The sequence below is a fragment of the Triticum dicoccoides genome, chromosome 5A (assembly GCF_002162155.2).
Source record: "Triticum dicoccoides isolate Atlit2015 ecotype Zavitan chromosome 5A, WEW_v2.0, whole genome shotgun sequence".
NCBI lineage: Eukaryota > Viridiplantae > Streptophyta > Magnoliopsida > Poales > Poaceae > Triticum > Triticum dicoccoides.
Window position 1 is genome coordinate 560229053 of NC_041388.1, and position 7637 is coordinate 560236689.

At 53.1% G+C, this 7637-nt stretch overlaps 1 pseudogene; it reads right to left on the reverse strand.

The window, feature by feature from the left end:
- LOC119302820 overlaps positions 1-7637 on the reverse strand; it is a 26208-nt pseudogene that overhangs the window by 3467 nt on the left and 15104 nt on the right.

A 7637-nucleotide genomic window follows, 5' to 3' on the forward strand; every position in this document is an offset into this window, starting at 1 on the left:
ATATCTGAGATATTGGTATCAAGGCGGTAAACTGCCCATAAATTAAGACACATCTAAAAGACGTATCTGCTCTAGTTTACATATACATGCGGAATGGGGGATATTTAAAGCTAGGAGTACATTGTGATAGTGGACGATGAATTCCAAGTTTATGTAGTTAAACATGCATTCTCATAAGGCTGTAAAATAAAACATTATGGCAAGGAGATTTAACTAAACATACCTTTGCATTTTAACCATGCAAGAGATATGCATATGAGTATGAGAAGACCACCGCTTAGAACTGGCAGCACAATCCTGAATGCATTGCTCTTTCTCTTTTTACCTGCGCCGTACGTACATAGACCATAAGAAAAGTGCCAGATACAACTATAAGCACGTTAGCAAAGACAAAATCAACAGTAGAAATGACAAAACTAGTACTACTAGTTTGTACCTGCTGCATTTGTATCTGCAAGTCGGAGATAGAGTGTCTCTCCTCTGAGCTCTGCGCCTATCTTTCCGGTGTCAATCAAATCTCCAGCCCACACCAAACACATAGTCGTGTCTCCTCCGGGCCTGCCGCTACTGATGTTGCGATACACATACCCCACGCAGGAGCAGTTGCGGTTGCACTCTGCGACACACTCCTCAGATGTACTTCTTGTTAGGAATAAAGCCGTGGCCGTCACAGTGGTGATCACGTCGGGTGCGTGTGCGTGCGCGCACCGGACATGCCGGGACCGTGGCAGGGTCGCGTGTGTAGTGTGTCTGGCTATAGTCCGGCCATAGTCCGACGTGTGTGTTTGGCTAGATGGTTAGCTAAAGTGTGGCCGTGCATGTAGTTGGCTAGCGAGTTGGTTAGTTGGCGATGGAGCCGGAGGAATGACCGCGTCTAGGGCTGTTTGGTGGCCGCGTCGTCTGCGTACGGGCGCGACGGGAACGTGAGCCAGGTACGGCGTGGGACGCGGGGCGTGGGTGAGTACGTGCGTACGGGTGCGCGTATATAGCCTGGCTGGCCTCTGTGTATCGCTGGGTCGTTGTGTTTTTGAGTTCGTGCTCAGAGAATACATAACGAGGCCGTTCGTGCGGCTGCGGGTGTTCGAGCGCCCGGTAAAACTACCTGTGCCTTCTATTTCCTCCTTCTTCCGTCTTCTTCTTCGCTGGTTTGATCCAGAGAGAGAGTTAGGCAGCAGCTAGGGCAGTCTAGAGCACGGGTAGACACCAACAATTGGTATCAGAGCTTCGGTTCGGGCGATCACCGGCAACCATGGCGCTCGTCCCTCATGGCGGAGGCGCGGGCGGATCGGCGTCGATGGCGATGCCGATGCTCACGGTGGACAACTACACCATCTAGGCGATCAAGGCGCATGACATCCTCGACGTGCACATCGTGTGGGAGGCGGTGGCGCCGGGCGATAAGGCGGTGAACGCGCGGAAGGACAAGACGGCGCGCGCGTTGCTGCTCGGAGCGCTACCGGAGGACGTGTTGCTACAGGTGTCGACGAAGCTCACCGCCAGGGAGGTATGGGACTCCTTGAAGGTGAGGTTCGTCGGCGCCGATCGGGTCCGCGCGGCGAGGTTGGCGACGCTGCGCTGCGAATTCGACCGCCTGAAGATGGGGACGGCGAGGAGCTCAACGTGTACGGCGGGAGGCTCGCCGCGATGGCGGCGAGGTATGCCAACCTCGGGGAGACGCTGTGCGACGCGGCGCTCGTCAAGAAGTTGTTGGATACGGTACCGGATCGCCTCTTCCCCGTCGTCGCCGGCATCGAGAAGTTCCATGACGTGACGACGATGGCGTTCGATGAGGCGCTTGGGCGGCTGCGCGCGTTCGACGATCAGGTTCGGCGCCGTGTACAAGACGGCGGCGAGCGCGGGGGTGAGCAGCTCCTCATGACGGCGGCGCAGTAGGCAGCGCGGGAGCGTCGACACGGCGGTGCTCGGGACGACGGCGACAACAAAAGCGTGGCGTCGAGCAGCGGCGGGAACCGGCGCGGGCACTGCTACAAGTGCGGCGAGCGCGGCCACTTCAAGAGGGACTGCCCCAAGCTGCGGAGGGAGCCGGCGGCGGAGCGCGCGTTGCTGGTGGACATCGTCGGAGTCGAATACGGCGGACTCCTCTAGGCCACGGCTTAGGGGGTGAATGTTAGGAATAAAGTCGTGGCCGTCACGGTGATGATCACGTCGGGTGCGTGTGCGTGCGCGCACCGGACATGCCGGGACCGTGCGGGGTCGCGTGTGTAGTGTGTCTGGCTATAGTCCGGCCATAGTCCGACGTGTGTGTTTGGCTAGGTGGTTAGCTAAAGTGTGGCCGTGCATGTAGTTGGCTAGCGAGTTAGTTAGTTGGCGATGGAGCCGGAGGAATGACCGCGTCCAGGGCTGTTTGGTGGCCGCGTCGTCTGCATACGGGCGCGACGGGAACATGAGCCAGGTACGGCGTGGGACGCGGGGCGTGGGTGAGTACGTGCATACGGGCGCGCGTATATAGCCTGGCTGGCCTCTGTGTATCGCTGGGTCGTTGTGTTTTGAGGTCGTGCTCAGGAAATACATAACGAGGCCATTCGTGCGGCTGCGGGTGTTCGAGGGCCCGATAAAACTACCTGTGCCTTCTATTTCCTCCTTCTTCCGTCTTCTTCTTCGCTGGTTTGATCCAGAGAGAGAGAGATAGGCAGCAGCTAGGGCAGTCTAGAGCACGGGTAGACACCAACAATTGGTATCAGAGCTTCGGTTCGGGCGATCACCGGCGACCATGGCGCTCGTCCCTCATGGCGGAGGCGCGGGCGGATCGGCGTCGATGGCGATGCCGATGCTCACGATGGACAACTACACCGTCTGGGTGATCAAGGCGCAGGCCATCCTCGACATGCACATCGTGTGGGAGGCGGTGGCGCCGGGCGATGCGACGGTCACTACTAGAAAAAGGGCTATAGATGGAATTGACACTAATGGCGCACCACCTTCTGATACGCCATTAGAGTTGAAACTACTAATGGCGCACCTGACCCCTGGTGCGCCATTAGTATCAAATTTTTTTAACTAGTGCGCCTGTCCAAACATACTAATGGCGCATCCAGACACAATGCGCCATTACTAGTTGTAACTAGTAATGGCACACCTGCCGGAAAGTGCGCCACTAATGTTGTTTTTTATTATATTTTTTATTCCCTTTTTTGCAAAACTACTAATGACGCACTGTTCCAGAGTGCGCCATTACTAGTTTAAACTAGTAATGGCGCACTGTGGGACAGTGCGCCATTAGTACTTTTTTGGTGCAAAACTACTAATGGCGCACCACCAGGAGGTGCGCCATTAGTAACCTGGATTAATAATGGCGCATTTAGAGTTGGTGTGCTATTAGTAAGTGGGCAGCAACAAGATATTTTGGACAGCCTCTCCTACCCACACTCCCTTTCTCCCCACTTCATTCTCTTCACCTCCTCCTTGTCTCGGGTGCCTCCTCTTTTTCACCTCATTTCCACCATAGATTCATTCAATTTAAGTGGTTAAATTACCTTGTTTTGATAGGTAAGTAAGGGGGGAAGCTATACTTATGTTGTTCTCCCTACAACAATGTGCACATGCACTTTTTATGGCCTAGCTAGATCTATGTATGTTTGTGGTGTTGCATATGTTTGTGGTGTTGCATATGTGTTTGTGTTCGGAGGTGTACCGGTATTTGAAATTCGATAGTTGCCAATATTTTGCCGGAATGTTGATTCATTTCCGTTTCGGCGAGAATTTTGGCATTAAGCATTCTTTTTGGTCCTATTTTTAGGGAAAGTCATGCCAAATTTTTTTCTTGGTTCTAAAATATCGTTTTGCTCTACCCCGCAGGCGACCATGGTCCGCATGATGACCGAAGGCATCGTGAATAGGTTTTTGAGGTCCGCGAAGGCCGAGATGCTTCAAAAGAACGAGACGGAGATAAGATGTCTATGTCGAAGATGCAAGCTGAAGAGCCTTATTGCGGACCCGAAATCCGGGCAGGTGCGGGACCACCTGCACTTGCGTGGTTTCATGGATGGCTATCGGTGGCAAGGTGATGAAGATGGCTACGAAGTCATCCATGGGGGCCGGGCAAGAAATGAGGAAGGGCCGCAAGACAACCACCGCGGCTCGGGCGGGCGAGAAGACGAAGAATCCCCAGGAGATGATCACGACGGTGATGCTGTACACAGTCATCATGTAGAAGATGCAGGACATGATGATGAGGAAGATGTCGGAGCAGACGATGGGCATGATCATGAAGATGATGATGCCGGCGGAGCAGACGACGCTGGACCATCGATGGGCTGGGTGCAGGACCCTCATATTCAAGAGCTGCTTCGCAAGCAGACGGATAACGCAAGAGCTGCCGCCCGAGAGAAAGCCAAGATGGATCAACTTGAGTTAGACGCGGTTACTCCATTGTATGAAGGATGCAGGCCCGAGGATACCCGCCTGAAAGTAATGCTCATGGCTCTGGAGATGAAGGTAAAACACAAAATGACCGACGCATGCTTCGACGAGAACATGTCATTCTGGCATGAACGTCTTCCCAAGGGGAACAAGTGCCCGACCAGTTTGGAGAAGGCGAAGAAAATCGTGTGTCCTCTGGATTTACCGCACGTGAAATACCATGTGTGCATGAACAATTGCATCATTTATCGGGACGAGCACGCGGAGTCTACCATATGTCCGGTGTGCGGCGTCACTCGATACAAGAAGAGGAAGAAAGCTCCTCGAAAAGTGGTGTGGTACTTTCCGATCACTCCTCATCTGCAGCGGTATTTCGCGGACCCTAACGTAGCAAAGCTCCTGCGTTGGCACGCGGATAGGAAGGAGAAGAAGCGAGAAGATGACGCAAATGATCTGGAGATAGATAAAAAAGACAAGATGCTGAGTCACCCTAAGGATGCGAGCCAGTGGCAAGCGTTGAACTTCGAAGACCCAGAATTTGGGAACGATCCAAGGAACATCGTGCTGGGCGCGAGCACCGATGGAGTCAATCCGTTTGGCAGCCAGAGAAGCACACATAGCACCTGGCCTGTGTTTGTGTGGATGTACAACCTTTCCCCTGGTTGTGCATGAAGAAGAAGTACATTCACATGAGTATGCTAATTGAAGGACCGAAACAACCAGGGAACGACATCAATCTGTATCTGGGGCTGCTGAAAGAGGAGCTTGACACGCTGTGGAAAACGCCAGCCAATACGTGGGACGCCGCAGAGAAAGAATATTTCCCTATGAGAGCCGCGCTGCTCACGACGGTGCACGACTATCTCGGTTACGGATATGTCGCGGGGCAGGTGGTCCACGGATTTTCTGGATGCGTCAGGTGCATGGATGACACAACGTATCGCCAGCTAGATAGATATCCCGGGTCTTCGAAAACCGTGTTCATGGGACATCGAAGGTGGCTTCGCGACGATGACTCGTGGAGAAAACGTAAGGATATGTTCGATGGTGAAACCGAACCCCGAGGACGCCCGCGTACGAGGAGCAGCGAGGAAATAGACGAGCTGTTGAAAAATTGGAAAGACTGCCCACTGCCGGGAAAGAAGCAAAAGGCGCCAGAGCCGGGAAAGAAGCGAAAGGTGCCAGAGCCGCTGCTGAAGGTATGGAAAACGAGGTCTGTTTTCTGGGACTTGCCGTACTGGAAGATCCACCGTGTGCCTCACAGCCTTGATGTCATGCATATCACGAAGAACGTGTGCGAGAGTCTGCTTGGTACCCTGCTCAACATGCCAGAGAGGACCAAAGATGGGCCGAAAGCAAGGGCAGACTTGAAATCAATGGGCATCAGGCAGGAGCTTCACGCTATATATGATGATGATGATGATGATGATGATGATGAGGCGAAGCAGGACACGGAAAGTCGTCGCAAAGGCAAAAAGGCCAAGAAGACTGGAAATGACTACCCTCCCACGTGCTTCACTCTAAGTCAGGAGGAGATCGAGCAGTTTTTCACCTGCCTCGTAGGAGTAAAACTTCCTTACGGTTACGCGGGAAAGATAAGCAGATACCTAGACCCAGCGAAGCTGAAGTTCAGCGGAATGAAGTCTCACGACTGTCACGTGCTGATGACGCAGATACTTCCAATTGCAATCCATGGGATCATGGACGCGCATGTCCGTGAAACCCTATTTGGCCTATGCAACTTTTTCGACGTCATCTCTCGGAAGTCTGTTGGCGTGAGGCAACTCAGAAGGCTACAGGAAGAGATCGTGGTGATACTATGCGAGCTTGAGATGTACTTCCCGCCCGCATTCTTCGACGTTATGGTGCATCTGCTGGTCCATATCGTGGACGATATCATCCAACTCGGGCCGACGTTCCTGCACAGCATGATGCAGTTCGAAAGGATGAATGATGTCATCAAAGGATACGTTCGCAACATGTCACGTCCAGAGGGAAGCATAGCCAGGGGCTTTCTGACCGAAGAGTGCATCTCCTACTGCACGAATTATCTAGGCATCGAGAACCCCATTGGTCTGCCCGTCAACAGGCACCTCGGCAGGCTCGCTGGATGGGGTCACCGTGAGGGTCGTCGCGAAATGCATGTCGACTTCGAGGGTCGACTCGCCGACTTTGAAAGAGCAAACCTAGTCGTGCTACAACACATAGACGTGGTCGATCCTTGGGTGGTAGAGCACAAAACCTTTATTAAGAAGACGTACAATGACCGAGGCCAACAGAGGACGGACGGAGATATACTCAAAGAGCACAACTCATGTTTCACGCGTTGGTTCAAGCAGAAGCTTCTGTCGTACCCTTTATATGAGGATTCTTCCGCGGAAGAACAACTCATATTCGCCTTGTCACAGGGCGCCGAGCACAACCTGATGACCTATGAGGCGTACGATATCAACGGCTACACATTCTACACCGAGGCCAAGGACATGAAGAGCGATGGTTATCAGAACTCCGGGGTAACGATGGAATCCTACACCGGTAACGACAAGGACAGATACTATGGAAGGATCGAGGAGATCTGGGAGCTGAGCTACACTGGAGAGAAGATCCCGATGTTCCGTGTGAGATGGGCCAAGAGCGTCCTAAAAGAAGACCGATATTTCACCACCATGGTTATACCCGAAGCCAAATCCAAGACCGCGGGCGCAAACGTCACCGCGAAAAATGAGCCATGGGTACTGGCTTCCCAAGTGGACCAATGCTTCTTCATTACCGACCCGTCAAAGCCCAGTCGTGTTGTCATGAGGAGAGGCAAAAGGAAGATCATCGGAATGGATGGAGTAGCCAATGAGCAAGACTTCGACAAGTACGGCGACCCGAGGATCGAACATGACGACGATGATGAAGTAGCAACATACACCACAAGAAGAAGCAGGACCACCCTACCTAAAGGACGTCTGTTCCACAGAAGAACTCCATTTGCGAAAAAGAAGGGCAAGAAGATTGTGAACAGATAGCTAGCTAAGATCGATTGTATTTAAATCGTAGCCTTCATTTCTCGATTGTATTTCATGGGCACTTTTTGAACTATCATGAATATTTTTAAATTTCATGGACACTCGATCTCGATCCCCCTCCATCTCGATTGCTATCCCAACTCGCCAGATCCGGCCCCCCTCGCCGCCGAGCACCCCCCGGTCCACCGGCTGCCGCCGCCGACCCCCCGCACCCTCGATTCCCCTACTCAACCGCCGCCGCCG